The 23124-nt window shown below is 47.0% G+C and overlaps 1 long non-coding RNA gene across 1 annotated transcript in view; it reads left to right on the top strand.

The window, feature by feature from the left end:
- Gm28722 overlaps positions 1-23124 on the top strand; it is a 50417-nt gene extending 27293 nt beyond the window's left edge. The window contains exon 2 of the long non-coding RNA XR_878390.2: positions 22400-23124. This is a non-coding gene — a long non-coding RNA (predicted gene 28722). The remainder of the gene's footprint in view (positions 1-22399) is intronic.

Below are 23124 nucleotides of genomic sequence, written 5' to 3'. Positions count from 1 at the left end.
AGAAATGCTTTGCGACTTATCACTCATCTACATGGTCTGACCCCACACTGCTTCTATTAAATCAAGTTTAAAAAATTCTCTTAGCACTTCACATGGGCCTTAGATGACCTTGTCAGATTGTTTGACAGTTTCAGGGTGGTACTGAAAGGACATGCAGTCTCTTCCTGCCTCTTTTCTAAGCTCTAGCTATTGCTTCTGTGTGTGGGGTTGCTGGTGTGTGTATGTGTGTGTGCCTACATGTATGTGTGCATGTCTGTGTCTGAGTCCATGTGTGTGTGTTCAAATATGTTGATGCATGTGTTACATAATGTGTCTATCCATGTATATGTATGTATATGTGTGTTTCTAAGTTTGTACATGTCTATATATGTATGTGTGTATACACAAGTATATGAGTATGTATGTTCATGTGTGTCAATATGTATGTGTCTATTGTGCATATATTTATATATTATATATGTGTCTATGTGTCTATGTGCAAATGCATCTATGTGTCTATGTATGTATACTTGTGTGTATATTGTGTGCATATTATATGTGTGTGTGCATGTGCCTATGCATGTGTGTGCATGCATGTGGATACATGTGAATATGTGTATATGTGATTATATGTGTATGTGTGTATGCTCAGGTTGAGTGTGTGCAGGGTATCAAGGCCAGAGGTCAACCTTCAGTGTCTTTCCTTAGGTGCCATCCACTTTGGGTTTGGAGACAGGGTCTCTCATTGGGCTGGAGCTTGCTGACTCGGTCAGGCTGGTCAGTGAGCCCCCGGAATCCTTCTGTTCCTGGCTGTTCCCCCAGCACTAGGACTGAAGGCTGCCCTCCACTGTGGCCCACACTCATCATGTCTCCTCATATGTGTGGATCGTTTCTTAGCATGCCTTCTGTCGGTGAGGTGGGATCCCTCTGTGGTGAGAGCCTGCATGCTGCTGAGCCTTCTTCCTCCAGGTCTGTGCAAATGGAACGGTGTGGGCCGGCCCCTGATTCAGCATCACGGAGACTGTTGTGGAGAATCCCTCCTTGGATCAGGGATGCCTCACTAGGTGGTGTTTGCAGGGCCTGACCTATAGGGTTGGTCAAAGCTTTCTTGTGCCTTAGTTTGCTCTCTATGGGAGATGCCTGCAAAATGGATATGCCTGATTTCACTTCCACATAAATCTTCAGTTAGGTCAGGGAATGGTGGGGCGTTCTGCTTCCTATTTCATGATCTAACTAACGTGCAGTTCTTTCAAAGGAGAGGAGGATGTGGACACACCAAGAACAACTGAAACGAGAGCCCTGAGAGGACCGATGTCCCCCCAGGAGCACCTGCCCACAATGGGACTGGGAGGCCAGCTGCATGGGCACTGTGTACAAGGGCAGAGGCTTTCCTGTCCACAATGGCCTTGCCAAAAGAAAAAAGAAAAAAGCCAGTTAAAATGCAAATGGAGGGGCAGCCTGAGAGTGTAGGAGCCCCTCAAATCACAGAGTCTAAAAGACATCCTTTCAGAGTTTCTGTTCAAATTGCAAATGGCCTTCCTTTGTCCCTTAGGCCTGAGAGACAGTGGGAATTATTCCTTCCCTGAAAGCTGCCTTTCCTCTCTCCAGACACACAAACCAATTCGGTTTTAAAGTGCAAAGCACACATTCTGTTCGAGGGTCTTCGCCAGGATGAAGATCAACAGAAAAATTCCAGAGGCTTCTTTGCTATCATGAACGTCATCTGCCCTCCCCACAACCACAAACGTTCCCAATCCATTTTTCTGCAGAGGCCTGAGATTGCTACTCATTCATTTATATCAGCTTTGCAAACACAATAAACTCGCCCGCCAGAGTTCCCAAGAACTGGATGTTTCCAGGAAACCCCCCAGTGGCTTACAGGAGGGATGCCATATCTAATGGGCCATGTAAGTCTAAGCACTGGTGGTTTCTTCAGACTCTAACACTTTTTCCCTCTGAGGGGGTTTTAGAATTCCACTCATGAGATACAACAGTCATTGGCCACAGCCTGAGGATCACACCCTAAGCCCCATCTCTTTCTCCAAGGTGGAGAGACTCAGGGCTGGGCAATGCCGCCAGGGCAGCTGGGGCTAGGTTTGCTCACAGTGACAAACATATCAGGGAACTGACAGCAATCACAATCACGGGACTGGCGTCCTCGGGGTCTAGAATCACTTTGGAAGCCCTTGGGGACTCTGTACTGATCCTGGGACCACCTCGTGGCTGACCTCTCTCGGACACAGAAAGATATAGTGAAAAATAGTCCTTGGTCTGGAAGGACATACAGACAAATGATAAATTTCAAATTCTCAGAGGATCCTTCTTTTTTCTGATGTCTTTTTCTTCAGAAACAGTAGAGGTTAGAGTTTGAATCCAAGGAACATATGCATCCTTGACCCGAGGAAATCTATCACAGCTGAGTACAAGAATCTCCAGACCTGCCTTCCACCTAAAAATGCCTATGAAGAAAAATGAGTAGAAGAAAAGAGAGTCTCTTTTGGGATATTTTGCTATGTATTTCACTCTTAATTATGTGTATGTGTGCCCGGGTATGTATACATGAGTGCAGTGCTCCTGAAAGACAGAAGAGGGCGTTGGATCTCCCAAAACTGGACTCAAAGGTGGTTGTGAGCCTCCCCAAGTGGGTGCTGAAAAACAAATGGGCCATGTAAGTAGCAATCTCAGGCCTCTGCAGAAAAAAACGGATTGGGAACGTTTGTGGGGAGGGCAGACAACGTTCATGATAGTAAAGTAGCCTCTGGAATTTTTCTGTTGATCTTCATCCTGGCGAAGACCCTCGAGCAGAATGTGTGCTTTGGGCCCTCTGCAAGAGCCATCTTTCCAGCCCTCCTCTCCACATTGGCTTTTTAGCTTGAGTCTCTGATGTGTATTCTCTCTCCTAGACAGGGAAGGCAGCGGACCTGCCTCCTTGCTCCCTGTGCTCAGGGAATAAGGAGGGTTTAACCTGGCTCCCACTTCTAGGGAAATGCTTGGACCAGACTGGCCTTTTGCTCTGTCATGCCTGTTCTAACAGCCTCAGCTGCTGCTCCTAACCACAGGGTCACAGAGGATGGGCTCCTTCCCAGACAGCCCAGGTTTCAGGTCTCAGAGAATTCCATGAACATTCATTCACCCTTCAAACTGTTGCCATGAGACTCACCCAAGGCCCCGGGTTGGCCAGGATGGGGAACCCATCTTACAACTGCCTGGTATCCTTTATCACCTGATGGCTCCGGACCTCAGGGCCCAACAGAAACAGCCTGTTTTCATTTCCTTCAAATACATCTGAACCTCCCTACACTGGTTTACCCACCGCGCTGCAGAGAATTGAGCTCTGTTCTTATCACCCGCCCCATGCTCCTGGGCTTACACATCACCCACCCCCATCGAGAAAACAGCCTGTGATATCCAATCCATCTGTGTGTGGTCCCGTGGCTCTCTGCCTTGTGCTCCCATGGAGCTGGAAGCCTTAGCCAAGAAGGAGGGTCCAATTCTGAGACCCCAGTCTCTTAAATGTACCCACCACCCAGTAGGAGTCCTGGCCCTTTCCTAGGAATGCAAATAGGAATGGAGCATAGAGCCTTGTTCCCAGGCCGCAGACTTATGACCTGTTCTCAATCCATAAAAAAGAGAAACATGCTACCCCTTCATCTTCCCACCCTGGAGCATTTTGCCTCAAATTCCAATGACAATCTAAGGCAGCAAGATCACCTTTGGTACATCCAGGTAGCTGGGAAGCAGAAAGAGGCAGCCATTCTTGGAATGGACCAAAAATGCCCCAATTCCATTTTTCTGTAAAATAAAGAAATATCAACCACAGTTATGCCGCGTGGCAAGAAGACCCCAGAGTCGGGCCACCAAGAGGGGATGTGCCTGGTGGCCTGGGGCATCCCTCTTCCTTCTCTCCCACGTTTCTCTACATCTTAGGACTCTGGACCCTGCAGGCTCTGAGCCCACAGACATGATGGTTCTGGCCTCTGCTGCTGAGATAGATGTGAAGCCTGGCCTGTGGGGTAGGTGAGCCACAGCAATAGCATCTCCTTTCTTCCACCGGGCAGCTCCTCCCACTGCAACCCTCCCTGCTTCCGGTTTCTTAGCAGACAATCTCAATTCCAGGATTCCGGGTTTCAGCCCCCCCCCCCCCCCCCAAGGGTGGCAGCTGTCTCCTCATGCTGTGGTCACTAAGGCTGCGGTGATGCCCTGTGTTAAGCTTTTTGGTTCTTCTAACCTGAGACAGTCTCAGAATTAGTCTCTCTGTTCTTCAGAACTTTGAAGACTTGTTTTTCTCCTCACTGGGTCCCACCGCTTGCTTCCAGGCCACTTTATCCTGCAGCAGCTTTGTATGCTTGGCTGGAAAGGATGTAAAACAGTTTCTTTTCTCATCTTTGTGACCAAAATGCCTGACAGAAGCAACTTAAGGGAGGAAGGATTTATTTTCACTCCTTTTTCCTGAGAGAGTAGTCTACTATGGTGCGAAGGGCACATGTGAGTGTATACACATGATGCGTGCGTGCGTGCGTGCGTGCATGTGCGTAGCAAGGAATGATCCGAGCTTGCTGGAGGCAATGGGCTGAGGCTTCTTATAATCAGAGGGAGCGAAGAAAGAAGAGTCAGAGGTAGAGGTAGGTGCAGCATTTAGATCCCACGCACTTCAGCCCCACCGCCAAAGCAGCGCCACCAGCTGGGGACCAAGTGTGCAAGCACCTGAGCCTTTGGGACACATCCCACTTTCAAACCACTGCACGGAGTAACAATAAGGTCTGCCCTGGGGAATTTTGTACAACTCCCATGAGACAACACTTTGAACTTGTTGCTTGAAAATCATTCATTTAAATGAAATGGAACGGTCAGTGGGTATAAAGGCCTGTAGAGGGTCCTGATGTCAGGCTAAAGGCTGGTTTTAGGTCATCTCCAGACTTTTGATTAACAGATTTGAATCCAGCGCAGAGGGGTGGGCTCTTTTTAAAATTCTTTTCCAACCCTTCTGGAAAGAGCCAGAGTTCTCTATTACTCATAGTCAATCTTGAATATATCCGTAACACTTGGGTCGTCCAAGTCCAGGCGGCTCAGATACAGGGCACAGATGTATAGAGGTGGGATTCAACAGCGTTGCTCTGTTTACATGGAATTTATTTTTATAGCCTGATTCTACTGAGGGCAAACAGCACCAGTGTTCCATTTCAGGAGGTGATAAAAATTTCCTTAAACAATGAATTCATTTAAGTGAAGAAGAAGAAGAAGAAAAAAGATTGACTTGGGAAAACATAGGAGTTACCCTCATGCACAAGCTGGGCGGCACTCAGATGACCTAAGTCCGAGGGCTCACGGTGGTTCTCGGCCTAGCTGTCCAACTCTGGGCAAAGCACAACAAAGATGTGTCTGCTTTGGAGGAAAGCGTGCTTCTCAGCCAAGTTCAACAGGAATAATGTGACAGAATATAATTAAAGAGCAAGTAATTTGTCACAGATGCAAATTCCATAAAAGTTCAAAGCTGTGTGGGCTGGAGGGCGTTAGGGGAGGAGGAGGCGGAGGCCACCGTAGAATTCTTGGCGGCAGACACAGGTGGGGCAGAGAAAGGAACGCATCCAGGGACTGTGGGCCAGGAGGGGGCTGGTGTGGTGCAAATGGATTTGGGTTTTTGGGGCAGAATCCCAGGTTGGGTAACACTTGGGGCTAAGGAATTTGCAGACAAATTGAAGGTAGGAAATGAGGATTCTGCACCACTGAACATTAGATTCCCCAGGATGCAGGAGCCCTCCCAGGGTCACTTTTGGCAGCACCACCCAGAGTCTGTGGTTGAGCCCATGCCAGAGGAAGACAGAGCATCCTTGGTAGATGCTGCGTCAGTGTGAGGCTGGGGTCCTCGGTCAAGGCACGAGTCGGGGAGAAGCTTTTCCAGGACCAAGAAGAGATAGCCCTACGAAGGCAGAGATGAGCTTACTCATGGCAGACAATGAGGGAGTCAGAGGGCCAGCTTCTCCTGCAGCCCTCATACCCAGAGAGGCAGTGAGAATGCTGAAAGCTCGCAGGAGTGGCTTCCTTGAAGAGCCCCCTTGTGGAGATGGCTCTTTTGGGTGGGTACCTGGCAGAGCTGAACTTTGCTTCCCCTCCTTCTGCAGGAGTCCATTGTGTTGCCGGCTGGGAGTCGTGTGATGGACACGTTTGCATCTGGAGGGAAGCTGAACATCCAGAGAGACTAAGAGAAAACACACCTGCTGATGTCAGCGTGGGGAAGGGGCAGGGAAGGGCTGAGGAAGGGCTTCCAGGATTAAGGATCCATGCACATAGGCCAGGATGCCAGAGCTCTCTCAACTGGGGCGAAGAGCATGCTCCCTGCAAACCTCTGTCTTTATGGGAACGGCTTCTTTTTTCTTTTTTTTAGTTTTATGTATGTAGTTTTTAATTGACACTTAGTTGTACAGGCTTGCAGGACATGGCATGCCATTTTAATAGACACAGCAGCGTGACATGAACAGTTCTGGCCATTATACACACCCTTCACATTAAACTTCTTTTGTTACTTTCTAGTCGGAACATTCAAATGCTTTTTCTCCTAGAGAAATTCCTTTGAGATGCACAATCAATGATTACAAAGTACGGCCGCCCTACAGTCTCAGGGCATTGGTGGTTGTGTTTGCTCTTTTACGCACTGGGCTACTTTGCCCATTCCCACTCAGCCTCTGACATCCATTACTCCTGTCTGCTCTTCTGTAAGACCAGCAGTGTTAGATTGCACACGTATGTGAGACTCTGTAGTGTGGAGTGCGCATGTGCACCCTTGTCTTTATTTTGCTTAAGGTAGCTATCTCCAGGTGAGGGTGCATTCTGTTTTAGGGCTGAGTAGTATTCATCTGTGAGTCCATGCCACCCTTTCTTTACCCACTCATACCTTGGCTATTGCTACACTCACTAGCATACTGTAAGTGACAGAGGAGAACTGTAAGAGACAGCACGCATGCAATTCATGCTCATCATTCATCATTAATGTGTAGACACGACTGCAGAACCAATCCCCTTCTGCCCCAGGAGTTGAGCAGGAGACAGATTCCAGGGCTTATAAAACCCACACTGGTGTCTCCTATAAACTACAACCCAGTCTCCTCTGGGGGAGACGCCCTGAGCCATGTCCCATTCATAAGGATTGAACAGGGACAGTGGGCTGAGGACATCACCTCAGTGGTCTGTGAACCCCATTCAGGAACTGCTTCCCCCTGGTTCTGGCTGGGTGCCATCAGGACTCAGTTGCAGTGTCCCCAGGTGCAGGCTTTAAAATCGATGCTTTTCCTTGAGAATCTGGTGGCTCCTCCACCTGGTGAAAAAATCCCTTTCATTAGGGAGGAAAAGCATGGGCCATCTCAGCTGTGAAACCAACAAGCTGTCTGTAGCAGGGAGCTTCATCAGCCTTTGGCACAAGGCTCAGACACAGGATCAGACCTGTAACTGGCTTCAAACATGCTTAGTTTTCCCAGAACAGCCCATGATCTGGATATAGGATACAGGTTTGTTGCTCACTGTGTGGTCAACCTCACCAACCCCAGATAAAGAAAGTAAGAAGAGCCTCTAAACTTCTCTCTTATTTTCTAGGGTCTCATCTTTTGGGGCTTCTGCCTACTGCTGGGAATCCCAGCCCTCACCCAGGTTCACCCACAGACTGAGGCAGGGTGGTCCCTCGCACTGTGGGTGAGGCCACTGGAGTATGGATGGGAAGAGTTGCAGGAGGGGACTTAGACTCATTGGACATAGGAGAGTACCAGAATGCCTTTGCCAGACCAGTATGAGAGATGCTATGTCATGACCTCAATTCTTGTTGCTTTTCATCAAATCTGTCTGGAGAGGATTTTTCCAAGGCAAAGACTCATTCAGAGGGATGTGGTTAACAAGAGGAGTCCTGGGGAAGCTGTGTTTTCATTACACAACAATAGCAGATAACATAGCCTGGATCCTGGGCTGTACTCCAGGCTAGACCTCAGCCTTGTGACCCAACTTATGTGTCACAAAACACAGGCTGCACACTACAGATGTCCTTCAGTAGCGTAAGACACTCGCTCTGTTCTGAAACTGGGTGGAACATGCCAGGATTTGCCAAGTGGTTGATTCAACTGACAGTTGTTAGATGTGGCTTGTATTCTAGGTGTTCTTCTTGTAACTTTAGAATCTAGGCGATAGAGGAGGACACCATGAGGGTAAATAAAGGAGGAGGCACCAACATTCATGGCTGTTTTAGGTGCTGGCAGAAGGGACTGGAGGGATGGCTCAGTGGTTACGAGCATGCCCTGGTCTTCTAGGTGATCCAAGTTTAGTACTAATGGGGGTCTGACACACCAGGCCTCTGTGGACATCTGAGGTTACCCTTCCCAATGCCCATAAAAGCAGTTTAGAAGGCATCCCCCACTTGTTGGCAGTGCCCTGAATACTTCCTTCTGGGAGCATGCACATGAAATTTTGGGGGTTGCTTTCTGTCTACAAAGTCAGGTAACCCATACACCTGCTAAATTGGCCTCCCAGTCAGTGGCACACATGCAGAACTGCCCTGCTCAGTGACAGGAGCAAGATGCAGAACTAAGACTTCTGGCAGATTTGTGGTGTAGAAAGGGGAAGAAATGAAAATGTGTGGACTTTCAATGTCCTCTGCATCTCTAGCGAGCCTGCACTCTGCTCTTCCCCATGACCCCGTGGGGTCAGGACAGACGCTGTCTCCAGTTTGCTCCTAGGGTGTGTGCCTTGCCCAGATCACAACCCTGGAAAATCTCCCAGCTGGTCCCAGTCCATGGCTGCTTGAGGCCCACACTCATACTCTGGCCTTCACACCCGCCCATTTCCAATGGTGTGAAGAATGCGGAGAAAAGGGGGTATTGTGGAGAGGGCAAGAGCGGCGAAATGGCCATGTGGTCCATTGCACAAACTGAATCCAATTTTCAAGACCGTCTATGTAACCCCAAACCACCAGTCAATTTATGTGTTCTGAGCAGCTGGCTGTGGCCTGGGAAAAGAGTCACTAAACTTCCTGTCCAGGGCTGAGAGCTCCAAGCTGCCCAGCGCTCAGGTTTTCTTCATCGATTCATCTAGCTGAGCAGATTCTGAGGGTGATGGGGCTGTAGGTTAGAGCATCTGTGTGGACTGTATCTTCTTCTGCATGGAGCGAAGACACGAGTTCTGTTTATTCTAAGTTTCCCTGTGGTTATAGAGACAGGAACTTTACAAGGCAAGACAAACTCACATTGCCAAAACGAGGTTTACAGAGAACAAATTGAAGCCAGTGTGTTGCAAACAATACATCATTTTGAAATAATGAGCAGAAAGTTCTCACTCTCTCAGGCCGCTCAGACTGATGCCGAGTGGATTTTCATGTGCACGTGCACCTGTTATGTCTTCACCCCTACCCCACTGAGTGTTTTGAGGCTTTTGTGCTTGCCTTAGTAAGGTTACTGCAGAGACCACACAGTCTTCCTTGTGGCTCTAGAGTGGCTTCCAGGTCTGTCCAAAGTCACTGATGACAGGCAGACACTAACCATCCATCTCTCAAAATCAGTCTTCATAAGAGGGTGGGAACAGATGGAGAAGCCAGGGAGAAAGGCAAAGAACAATCCAGAAAGAGACTGGAGTGGAAGGGGGAGTAGGAATAGACACAGAGCCCAAGAGTGGAGCTTAAAAATCAGGAGGTGATCCAAGTACGGATCCCATCTTCAGTACGGATAACAGCACCAGATTCTAGCAAGAAGACCTTGACATGTTTGTGTTCCAGAGCTGTGTGGGCCGTGCCTGACTTGTACCACTTAAAGGATTAGTTTGGGTATAGGGAAATAAGACCCATTTACTGTTTGTTGCCTTGTTCAACTAAATAACTCCTGTGGCTTCTCTTTTGAGCATGATCAGTTGATCCACAGACACCATGTCCACGGGCCCCGGAGAAGGACCCCGGAGGCTAAGGATGGATATTGGTCCTCAGTCAACCCAGCAGAAGGACAGCCAGGGATGCCCTGAGCAAGGGATGCTCAGGCCAATCCGGGAAGCTTTTGACCTGTTTCACTCCCTGCCCCCTTGAGAGCAGCATTTCCTATGGTTTACAGGAGCTAGAACTCTGAACCTTCCACCCAGGCCTGTGAAGAAATGAGGTGACCCAGGATGCAGCGTGTGCAACTTATTTTTTAAAAGACACTTTAACATATCTGATGAATATGCTAACCAAGGCTGTGTTTAACAGATTAGATATGCATATGGAAAAAGGAGGAGAAGGAAATAGCACATATCCAAATAACTTTGTACCCATAACAATTATGTTGAGTGCTTGCCAGAACTGAGCAAAACATTGAGGGGGGATCTAATCTGGGGGCTTATGACCCATGAACAGAGAAAAGTGAGGTGGATGACTCAACTCCACAGAGAGCTGGGCTCATCTGTTGTCCTGCATACAGGAAAGGGGAGGCCAGGCTTCTGAGAGGCATCATGTCCTGTCTGTGAGGAGTTAGTCCCTGCTTTTCAAATACAAACACGATGATGATTATGACTATGACAATGATGATGATGATGACAACTACAATGACTGGGGTGAGCCTGGGAGACCTGCTGAGAGTACAGAGGCCCAGCAGTGAATCACAGTGGGAACAGAGCTCGTGACACCATCGGGCATTGAGAACTGGTTTCCTGCCCAAGCAAAGCTGAGGGCTTCTTCTTGCTTGCTACATTTTTTTTAAAGCAATGTGTGTTCGAGGCAATCACAGATTTGACTAGAATCCCACAGAGGATCAGGGAGCCATGTGAGAACAGTGTAGAGAAAAGACCTAACTGGGATCAAACATGTGTGGGGTCGCATATCAGAGCCAATGCCCTTGATTCGGGTTTGAGGGCACAACTAGATGCTGGTGGAGGTAGAACTGGCCCCTGGGAATTCAAGCTCTGCAGAATCTCCAAGGTGGTCAGGATTGCCTGAGTGGGACTTTCTTCTGGGAACAGGGAGGTGACTAACAAGGGATGCTTCTGCATTCTGGAGACTGTTAAAACAGAAGAGAAAAGCACTGTGGATATGAGGCACCAGGGAAGTAAAGAAGAGCAGGCGACATATACCACCACCTCCCCAGGACACCACAGGTCACAAAACCACAGCTGGTGAAGCTGCCCCTCCCCTGATGCCCATAAAGGCAGTTTAGAAGTCATTCTCCCACTTCCCCCCATGTGTATGTTCTGGGGAAGTACACATGGCTGAAGACCACACAACTGGGAACAGCTGGAGGTTCCACTGTTAAGTATTAAGATTTCCATTTAATTTCAATTCTCATCTGTGATTTCCTCCATGTCTGAGCCACCCAGGACCTCAGAATCTCCATCTTCCTGGAGGTCGGAGGTCTGTGCTTAATGGGTGAAGGGAGTTGGAACTCTGACTACAGCCTTGCCAGGTCTTCCCACAATCCCCTTCTACCTTTCCATCACCACTCACAGCTTAGAGCTTTTGGGGGCATCTGCAGAATGATGAGTGCTACCCTAGCCTCCCTGAGGCTAAGTCTCTTCTGCTGTCATCTTGATTCTGTTGACACCTCTTGTCTTCTGAAATTACCTGATCACCCAATGTTTTTGTTTTGTTTGTTTGTTTGTTTGTTTTACATTGTACATGGTTTTGTTCCTTCACTGAGGTTTTGGTACAGTTTGGATAGGCGAAGGGTGGATGGCTGAGGTGGTGCACCACGCTTGCTGGGTGGTCTAGGGAGAGTTGAGATGGTCTCTGAGTGGTATGGGGGATGTGCAAATCAACCTTGTGAAGGAAAAAAGTGGGATGAAGAACAAGGTGATACCGGCCCCTGCAACTCCTTGAACAGTCATGATCTGCTGTACATAGCATTAGGTCTAAGATGGCTTGTGGAACACCAGCGAGACAGCAAAAAGGAACCTAGGCCAAGGTGGTGGCTGCTTCCCACATCTTCAGTGATGTCCTAGCAGGGGACGATGATGTTCCCCACTTTCTTCTGAGTTACCTCATTAGGCAGGGTTTTCTTTGGGGCATGGTGACAGTATGAGATATGACTGACCAAGGATGTAGGGGCTTGGGATTGGCTCAAACACTGTATATAAGCATGTGCACTGTGCAATATACTTAGGTCTGCACCCTGATGCTGGTCTTCAGAGTCTGATTTCCTGGGATTCATCATGTGGTTCCCCTTTCCTTCCCTCCCCCTCCCCCATCACCATCCTCGGTCAACTCAGGAACTTGTCAACTGGAGGCTGATAGGAATGTACTTGAGAACTGAGGAAGGTTCTGTCCCCCCTTGGGGGCTGGGATTTTTGTACCGTGATGACTCTTTCCATAAACACTTCATGTTTTAGCCTTGGACATTTGTACAGGCACCTGTGCACAGTGAACTTTGTATTCGAATAAACTTTTGCTCTTTGCTAACTATAAATTCAAACTCTCCCCACTCCTTGCAAGCCATAAGAACGCCCTGGAAGGCTAAGACCTCAACCATTCCTCATCTGCTTCGTTGTTTTCATAGGCAGTGGCAGCGGCAGGGAATGGGACGGGGATTCTATTAACAATGGTCGGTTTCTAGCCAGGAAACCCCCCATTTCCTTCATCTCACATAATCTCCTTATCAAATTAGAGCCTTTATCTTCAAAACAGAAATGGTGTTGCTCTCTAGTAGCTCATGGGGGATTTATGCCCTGTTGGGATTGCAGCTCACACATACATACACAAGCATGCCTGGGCATGCAAGCACACACACACACACACACACACACACACAAAAACACATGTACACACACAAACTTCTATATACTCTATAGTCACATTTTCTTTCCCTCTGTCCTATACTTCTGTGTAGCATGAAGAACGGACTCTAGAAATGAATGCTATTAAATGCTAAATGCTATTTAGCATTTGAGTCTATAGGGATAACATGTGCCACAGGGTATCATTCTATCAGGCCCAGGAATGTGGTATCAGGTAGGTGAGAAGAGCAGGGCGCCCCAGATCTAGCAGACCATCTGCAGAGCCATCTCTTTTCTCCCTGGCATGATTTGTTGGTTAAAGGCGCCTTCTGCCAAGCCTGATGACCTGAGTTCAGTCCCCATGTCCCACACAGTCGAAGGAGAGAGCCTCCTCCTGCAAGTTGTTCTACACAGAGAAAGAAACGTGCACAACTTCCTCCTCCTGTGTAAACTCTACCGAGAACTTCACTGGGGCGAAGTGACTTTAGATTTATGGACTCTGTCTGTTTGGCCTCTGTCAGGAGGAGGATGGAGCATGCTGGTGAGGCATGTTTTTATATTAATCACACATTCCACTCATTGGCTCGCCTAAGTTGCTCAGCTCTGTGATTTGCATTTATTGGTTCTTAGTAAAAGGTGAGGCTTCTTGGTAATTACTGGTTTTAATTATCAAGGTAATATATCTTAAGTATGACATATACAGATGTTGAGATCTTGGAATTAGGGGGTGTTGACCCCGTCAGCGATTTAGTGGCTTTTTGTTGCTGTGATAAAACATTCACAAAAAGCAAACAGGGCAGGTGGAGCTTATTTGAGTTACAGAATATAATATACCAGGAAGGAAAGCCAAGGCAGGAACAAGAACAGAGGTCCTGGAAGAATGCCTGTGACCGTCTGTCTAGTGATAAAACTGTTCCTAGTGGGTAGAACTCTCTCGTATCAATTATTAGTTGCTTAACACACATGGCTACAGGCCACTCTGATCTGGATGACACTTCCATTGAGGCTTCTTCCCCGGTCACTCCAGATATTTGCCAGTTGACAGCTAAACACAATTATAACACTCAGTAAAGTCTTTATCATGCAACAACAAGGACCTACATTAGATCCCCCAGAGCTCACACAGAAGGCTTGGAATGGTGCTGTGTGCTTGTAATTGCAGTCCTGTGGAGGCACCAGAGACAAGTGGATTCTCTACAACTTGCTGGCCGGCCAGCCTACCCAGTAAGGGAGCCCCAGGTCTCAGTAAGAGATGCTGCCTCAAAAAATAATGTGGAAGAATCTTGAAGAATGATATCCAAAGTTGACCTTGACTACCCCCCCAAACACACACACACACACACACAGAGAGAGAGAGAGAGAGAGAGAGAGAGAGCACAGAATATACAACATTTGACTTCACAACCTAAACTCATCATAGCTTAATACCAAAGGATGCTTTTTTTTTCCCTCCAAAGTCCATTGTTGGATGTGGGTTGGATTTAGAGGGCAGCTACTTTTCTGTTGCTATGATGAAATATCCAACAGAAGCAACTCATGGAAGGGAGTTTATTTTCCCTCACAGTTTGAGGGGATACAGTCTATCATGGTGTGAGGGTGTGGCAACAGACAGGGAAGGCCTGAGCAGGAGGCTGGTCACACTGCATCTACAGTCAGGAAGAAGAGAGTGAACAGGAAGTGAGAACAGAAGACCCGCCCCTCTATGGTTCACTTCCTCCTAAAGATTCTCCAACCTTCCCAAACAGCTGGGAGAAATTTTACATCCAAAGCAGAAGAAATGAGATTATTCAATCCATTTCTGAGACAGATTTCTCCCTAGGAGGAACCTGGTTCCAGTCACCAGCCACATAGTCTAGATCATTGTCATTCAATGACATTTCCTATTTTTCCTTTGGAATCAGTTCTTTCTGGAGAGCTGTCTCTTGGTACTTGAAAGTTTCTGTCTCCACCTCTACTCCCTCCCTGCAGGCAGTTAGCTCTAACACCCTCAGATGGTTGTGTGTGGTACTGTATGTATAGCAGGAATGTGCTATAGTCTCTCTGCCTGCTCATGTGTGGGTGTCTCACTGTGTTCTAATCTCCCTTTTAAAAAAATGCTGCTGTGATTCACAGCTACTCTGTGAGGCTTCCTGTGGAACACACCCTGTGGGCGTGATGCAGAAATACAGTGAAATGCAGAAAACTTTGGGTAAATGTGGGGAAAATGCAGTGGTGCAGGAAATGCCAGCACTGGTGTCACAGAAGAGGCTCTGGAGTCCTGCAGATTGGATGGATCATCTATCTGCACAACTTTAAGAACTCAGCCGGGGTTCTATTCTTCCTATCTATCTTGAACTTGTATATCTCACATAGTTTGGTATACTACCTGCAATGCATTCTGGGAAGGGTGCCAGGAGTGTCTTTGACCTCATTTCCCTGAGAAGATAGTTAATGCCTCCATGCCAACACAGAGTCATTTCCCCTTCCCTTGGTGTTGACACCCGGTGAGCTTCAGAGACTCTGGTGGGATGAATGCAGATGAGACAGCTATGGAGGCCTGACTGGGATGTCTGTGATGCCCGTGTCCATCTCTGCATAGATACCACCCTGTTCAAATTAGTATAATGTTATAAAACTGGGATACATAACCAGTCTCCCTCCTTCTTCCTTCCTCAGACCATGTCCCCATTCTTCTTATCCCTTTATGCTTCCATATGGATTTTATGATAAAAGCAAGTCAGACTCATTAAGTGCTCTGTGGGGCTTTGACTAGAATTTCATGGACTTCATAAGTCAACCTCGGGCGGTTTGATATCTCTATGAGGCCATCCCACTTGTAAACCCACAGTGCACTTCCATTTATTTAGCTTTTAGAAAAAAATCCAGTTAGAATTTCTCAATAAAAGCCCTTGTCATATTTTGTAAGATTTATTTCCAGATTATTGTAAGCCTTGATGTGTTATTGGCTGCAATTTTACAAGTGATTTTTTTAAAAATTGATTGTTGCTGGGAAGTAGTCATAAAGATGTTTTAAAACACTTTCTTCTTAGGATTTATTTAGTTTGAGTTTGAGGGAGGGGGTAGAAAGAGACATCTTTCCCTCCTTGCTTGAGAGTCTCTGGGTTCTAGTGCAGGAACACGGAATCCAGAGTACTTTCTGCCCTTTGTTCAAGTAAGCTCTTCTTGTATTTGCTATGCAAATGCAGCGTTTCCGGCTGACCCATCTTTGAACAAGTTAAGGATGTTGTTGGGGGTGGGTGCAGGGGGGACACGAGGTGGAGTGGCATGATTTAAACATGTTGTATGAAACTCTCAAAAAACTAGTAAAAAAAGAACGTTGCTTTTCCTCACCATTTTCTCAGTGTTGTTTTCTATCACGCATGAGTACTGAACGCGCCCGGGAGTCCCCACATCTACTGACATGATCTTGTGACTTACTTACTACTCAGGGACACTGAGGACACAGAGCTGCTCCTGCTGTGTTCTTCCTGCTTGGGACAACTGTTTGCTTCCAGTGTTTCATTTTATGTCTTCTTTTCTTTCTTTCTTTCTTCATGTTATGATTATTTAAGAACATTATCATTTGTCGTTATTTTCCTGTTGATTAATTTTCCAGCTTTTTATTTTCTCAATCCTTGGAAGAAAAATTTGAGAATGAATTCCTCTGCCAAAGCAGGGATGGAAAGACAGGTGATCCCGGGCCACTGTTCCTTGTGAAGCTCGGGAGCGTTAGCCTCCCTGTATTATAGATTTAAAACTTTCATAGCAGTTTTTTCCTTGCAAAAAGTTGACGTTTACAGTGCCTGACAGACAAAGCCAGGCCATCTCTTACCTTTACCGCTAGCTTTTGATATTTGAGGATAAGAACTGAAGGAACGTAGCACATGCCAGCTGGTCTCAGGTCTTGCTTTCAGAGCCCGCCCAGCATTGAAGGCTCGATCAGAGGAAGGAGCAGAAACCAAGTGCTGGCTGACCTGAGCGCAGAGCTTTTGGTCCCTCCAGCTGCGAAGCACACAGGTAGGCAGTAGATCTGGAAGCCAGGCGGTCCACAAGCTGTGAACTCAGAGCTGTCAGCCTTCCCTGATAGTCTCAGCTCCTCAACTAGAGGCTAGGTCACCCACCGATTCATCCTGCACACCCCTAGCACCTACCCCAACTCCTTCAGTGTCTCTTACCGCACCTCCAACCCAGGCAATGGGCAATGAGACAGGGTGTCCCCCAGGCTCCCTGACTTATAATTGTGTCTTGTTTTTAGTCCCCAAAGTAGCTCAGTCTCAAACAACAGGGGCCCTTTCAAGATGGGTCCAAGCTAAATACCACCAAGATATGGGGAACTGTAAAATGGATATATTTTTTTTTCTCTGCAGTGCTGACTTCCATGCAGGAAGAGTCGTGGTCACAGCAAGCCCTGGCTGGATTTAGGGCTTATTAGAATGTGGTTTGTCTTGAGGAGCTGGGAGCCAGGGCTGTTGCTGCTTTGCACTTCCCAGCTGCCCCAGCAATGCCCATCCTTTCTTTATAAATGAGCATCTGTGGCTGGAAATGCAGCTCTGTTGGGTGAGTACCTGCCCAGCGTTGCATGAAGTCCCAGGTTCTGCTCCCAGGAACACCTAAACCAGGCCAGCGGTGCAAGCTTGAGCTCTCAACTGAGCCTGCTTGATGCCTGGACTGTTTTCATTCATAGGGCACCTGGCGCTAGTTTCTAATCTGTCACTTTACTCCAGACTTAAAAGTGAAGAAAAACTTTACTGGGCTCAAAGATTAGGCCTCTCGTATTCTGCTAAGGTGCCACAGGTTTGTGACAGGCAAGACTGCGTTGAAAGACACTCACTCTGCCCGGTGCACCATCTGTTCCCTGATACATAGGCATTTGTTGTGCACACACTAACTTCAGATTACAGAAGTTGCCCCAACTCATTCTCCACAAGGCAGGCTAGAAGCCACAGAGGAGAAAAGCCACCGAAATACACGGTCAAGGTCATGCTAGGCAGGCTTGGAGATTTGTTCAGAATGAAACACAAGAGAGAGAGTGGGACAGACACCCAAGTGTTCTAGAGAGCTAAGAATATATTTCAAATAATATAAGTACTGTGGAAAGCCTGTGAGACCAGCACTGCATTCAGGAGAACATACTAAAGGTCACGATCAGGAGACTGTACCAAGAGGTCACAGGGCATGTCCTAATGAGGCCATTAAATTTCAAGAGTGAAGAAAATATGGATAATAGGAGTTGCATTGTGTGGCCTTTAGTCAGTGGCGCGTGGGCGCGCGCGTGTGTGTGCCTGAGGTACTATGAATCTCATATAGAGATAAGGAACTACATGGAAAATACATATGTACCTCAAGCCAAGAGCTGCTGTCAAGTGAGGCACGCTCATGAAGGTTTCCTTCTCTGCTGCAACCTTCCCATGGTTTGGGCCACCAGAATTCTCAAGGTAAAAGAGAAGTGCCTCGAAATTCAGTTGTGTGCAGGCACATTGCTGTCTGGAGGGGACCCACCCACAGCCTTAAACATAGAGGAAGAGGGAGCCTCAGCACCCCTCAGCGACTGCTGCAAAAAGCAGCTACCCAGTCAATGAATCTAAATAAGCAATCCAAGCCATGCGCTATTGCCTATTGGCAAACAGAATGAATGAACGCAGAGCCAGGACAGCGAGGTTCTGGCAACAATAGCTCCTAGTCTGCGGTGTCCAGTCATAGATACCACAGGACTTCAAATGAACAGATAAAGACTGTCACTAAAGCCTGACACACAGGTGAGACGAGGGGTTCTGAGTTCAGGCAGTTAGAAAAAGTTACCAGGGACTGCGAGAATTTGAAACACAAATGAGTGTGTATTATTGACATTTCTTCCTTAATTTTCTACGAGTCATCTGAAATCAAATGTTTTCTTTGTGAAGAAGGGAAAAAGGAACTTGCCTAAGACTGTCTGTTTCTTACAACTTAACGCATCTTTGATTAGTACCATTTATCATATAATACAAGTTTTAAATGTCTTTATTGGCACGTATTAATTATACATTGTAATGACTTTCATCACAACATTTTAGTGCATGTACATAATGCATTTTGCTGATCCAGTTTATAAAGCCATTTCCCTCGTCTAAAAATACCTTGATGTACATTACATTTCGAAATTTTACAGTATCTTTTTTTTTTTTTTTTGCAATTATTTAGGTCATGTATATAAAGATATTTGTCTTTTTTGTTTTCAAAACACTGAAACCATTTTCCTCCAAAGCTCAGGAAAATCCCACTTACTGCCCCCTCCCCCTTGCAAACATTTAATCCTTGTCATCAAATGCTTATCCAATAGTCCCCCAAATCCCCAGCTGCTCTCTCTGCACAATGGCATCCCACCGTAGGAGGCCCTCTCGCTAGCAGCAACTCGCTTTCCCAGCCTTGGCATGTCTGCTTTGCTGTCCAGAGCCTACTGGGGCCCCTGCAGGCACCGCAGCCAGTTTCTGGCTTGCGTGTGCAGCTCGCTGATCTGTCGACCGACACATGTTCCAGCATGAAGAGCTCTTTCTGGGATAACTCCGTGGTGTGGTATCTGGGAACCATCCTACAGCCTTTGACTTACTTTTCAAAATCATCCTGACCCTCCTCAGACACTCACTTTCCCACGTGTGGTTTAATATCATGCTGAGAAATTCCAAAGTATCACATTGCTCTCTTACTTAATTCTTCGTGGAATAGATAGCCCTATCTGGGGTAATTTATTTCTCTTCACCGCCAAGTCTCCCCTTCGGAGAGTGAGATACTACATTATCTCAGTTACTCACAGAGAATGTTGCTCAGTAGCAGTTCCTTCTGTCCGCAGAAGAAAAGGCTCTCCTCACATAGACCTGGGAGTGACTCTATCAGATCTCTCCCTTGCTATTCATGTGTTATTGTTATTGCTATCTGGATGCTCCTTCTGGGCTATTTTGTCAGTTGTCCATTTTTCAAATAAACAGTTGAGTTTTTGCATATCACCACCACACAGTTCTTAGGAATCTATCAATTGTAATTTTTTTCCTGCTGATTATTTTGTACTTTTAAATAGAAGTTGTACCCTCTTCTTAGTTAACCACATTGGCACACTTGAAAACACACACAGGCAAACACACATACACTCACATATACTCACATATATGCATACACACACATACACACTCACTTACCCACACATCCACACATAATCACACATTCACATATATACCCCCCACACTCACTATAAAACTGGCATCATCTTTGAATTCATTATGCATCTTTAAACCAAAGTCCGAAACGTGGGTGAGTTAACACAGTTACTTAGGAGTCAAAGATCATCCCCAGGAAGCAGGGAAAGCATTCGAGTTTTGGGGTACACTTTGTGAAGAAAGGCTGATTATGGAGGTAATGCTCTGGTTATCTCACCCTAGGGAGGTCACTTGCTCTGGGGACCCCACAAGCTCACTCACCACAGCCAACCACCTACACTGCAGTGTGCCCTGCTCAGTCAGAGTCCACACTCACCTGGCACTCAGTCCTCTCAAGTCTAGACTGAGTCTCTCACACTAACAGTTAGAGAGCCCCCCTTCCCTATCTTTCCAGGGCGTGCTGTTGATAACTGCACGATCCATTTGGGTCATGCTTTTTCGTCTTTGGATTTGTATTGTCTCAAAAACCTTTCACATGCATTATTGTAGTCTTACCCTCATAAAGAAACAAAACAGGCTTCCAGAATGTTGTTCCAGTTTTCAGGGGAAGCTCTAGAGTTTCCCAGAGGTTAGGTGTTGTTCTCTCTCTCTCTGCCTACAGATAGCAGAGCTGGGCTAACCTGGGGCTGCTGCCGAGATTTCTCAGTTACATTGATCTGAAAGCAGGCGTACCCACGGGTGGCCTGCGTATGCCTCGAAATCTTGGCTTCTGAAATGTACTCTTTCAGACAGACCTTTACTACAACCAGATTAAATGACTAATAGCCCCATCTCCAGTGACCTTCCCTTCTTCTGTGGAGTCGCTTCGGGAAATAAGAGGGAGAGAGGGGAAGTCAGATGTAAAGGAATACCGAACTTCCATAAAGAACAGTTATAACCGTGAGCCCGGGAAGAGGAAACAGACTTGGACATTTGATAAATAGGATTTTTATTCACTTGTTAATCTCACCTGTCTGTCTAGGAAACTCGGCCTTGCTATGGCAGTGACACGCAGGGCCCTCACACTCCGGGGAGAATAAAAGCACTGAGGTACCAGCATGCAGTCTACTTGTCACTATTCCTGGGGGATATTTGCTGGAAGCAGGATTTTTTCAAAAGATGAAGCTGGTAATATTCCATCTCTGGAGAAGGAAAACCCAGTACATCAAAAGCTACAACACAATACAAAGTGGGGTGCACAGGTCTTTCTCTAGTGGGGAGATTAACCCATGTTTTGGCAAATATTATTTTGAACCTAAAAACTGGTCACATCTGGATACTTTGACTGAAGGTGGCTGTCAAGGCTTAGAAGAGAGACAGGGTGAGGGGATGGGACACATGACATGGTCAGGACAGTGAGCCTATGCTGTCTCTATATTGTGACCAAGTCGTTTCTGCAGCTGCCCTCAGAGCCTCAGGGACCAGCACCTTGACATCTTTTCAACGTTTGAGTGAGGTTACAATCGCCTCAAACCACCAAGCCATTGCATTCTCACCTACCCAAGAGGTGAGTCTGGACTCCAGAAGCTGCCAGCTCCGATGTTCCCACAGTCAGGCTCACAGGTGTCCTGGAGCCCACTGCTGAATACCTGCCTCTCTGGAGTCTGGAGACGGCCATGTGGGCCATTGTGCCTTAAACCTCCCAAGAGCTGTTCTGGTCTGAGGTAAATGTCAAGTGTTTCCAGCAATTTCACAGCCATCCCCAGATTCTAAGTCTTTCTATATCTAGAATCTCCTATTGGTTCTCCCTGAATCTACACAGACAGGATGTTGGACAGTGTAGGGCCTCGTGCAAAATGCTTGTCCCAGATGACCCCATGAGAGAGCGTCTTTGTTCATCACTCCCCAAGCCAGCCGTGTCTGGCTGACTGTCTTCCTTCTGCTATATGTCATTCCAGGTAGCTCATCCCATCCCATGGTTTATGAAAACAGCCCCACAAGTCATTTGTTTAGTGTTTGCTGCTCTGTAGAATGTAAGCACCAGAGGCCAGGGGCTTGGCAGGCTTTCTCATATTCGCATTCAAAGCACAGCTTAGCACTTACTTATTGTGACAAACATGGTTGACCTCTTTCTCTTGTGGGACTGTAACCCTGGGAACCGGGACAGGTGGGAGATAAATAGTCTGGCTTTATTTGCTCCTCAACCCCAGACAGGATTCCAGGTCTCAGCAGGAACACTTGCACATCTCTCTGCCAATGCCTGCTGCGATATGAAGGAGATGGGGGAGGGTGCTCTAAAGAGTAGGTGATCTTTGGTGATTGACAGTGGGTGGCCCCAGCATCATAGGGAGTCGGGGAGGAGACTAAGGAAGGCCTCAAAGTAGCTACCCTACTGCCTTAACTCCAAAATCTGGCTCCAGTTGAGTCACAGCAACAGGTGGCTGTTCCTCTGAACAAGGGTTGCTAGCACATAAATGCTAGAGGTATTCAAACAGACTGCAACGCGGCAGCATGTCTGCCGGAAAGGCAGCCCAGGCCTTCCTGACTATAATCAAGAGCCGATGCCAAGGGTACGAATGTCATTTTCTCTTTTTCTCCTCTCTTTCTTCATATGGATTTATTTATTTTTTTGTCTTCATTAGCAGGGAAGTTACACACAGCCAGAGGAATTTCAAGGTCGGGAGAACAAACCTATCCTGGGGAAGCCAGCAAATTCCTTGCTGATGGAGCCCTCTGATTTATCTGGAAGGAGAGGAAATCACAGGCCTGCATAGCATAGAGTGATAACCTTGGGTTAGTGCAATATAAACCTCAGGCGTTATTTTCTGCATCCCCGCCTGAAGGGACCTTGGTGTGTTAGTCCTGCAAATAAAAGCCAAAGTTGTGTGACTGGTACCCAGATGTCCTGGAGGCCCCTGGGCTTGGAGAAGACTTGTTCGAGGACCTGGGCCTCTGCAGCTCTACTCTGCTATGCTCACACAGAGCTGATACATCTTAGCAAGCAACAGACAACCTGAGAGAGCATGAATCCCTTCTCTATCTGGGGCAAAGCTTTTCCCTTCAAGATGACTTCAAGGCAAAATTTGATTGATTTTAAGCAGACACGTCAGATGATCAGACTCTGAAGAGTCACACTAGAAAGCTGAAGTTTTTCTTGGTACGCTGTCATGAAGATTTAGGTGGAGAGGTGGCTCAGAGGTTAAGAGCACTAGCTGCTCTTGTAGAGGACCCAGGTTCAGTTCCCAGCAGCCACATCAGGTGGCTCACAACCATCTGTAACCGCAGCTCCAGGGAGCCTAAGTCTCTGACCTCTGAGGCTGTCATACAGAGACACTCATATACCTATAAATAAATAAACATAAGTTTT

Source organism: Mus musculus, chromosome 1 (assembly GCF_000001635.26).
Source record: "Mus musculus strain C57BL/6J chromosome 1, GRCm38.p6 C57BL/6J".
Classification (NCBI taxonomy): Eukaryota; Metazoa; Chordata; class Mammalia; order Rodentia; family Muridae; genus Mus; species Mus musculus.
Note: the sequence above shows the minus strand (reverse complement) of the source record. Positions and strands in the feature narration are given on the sequence as shown.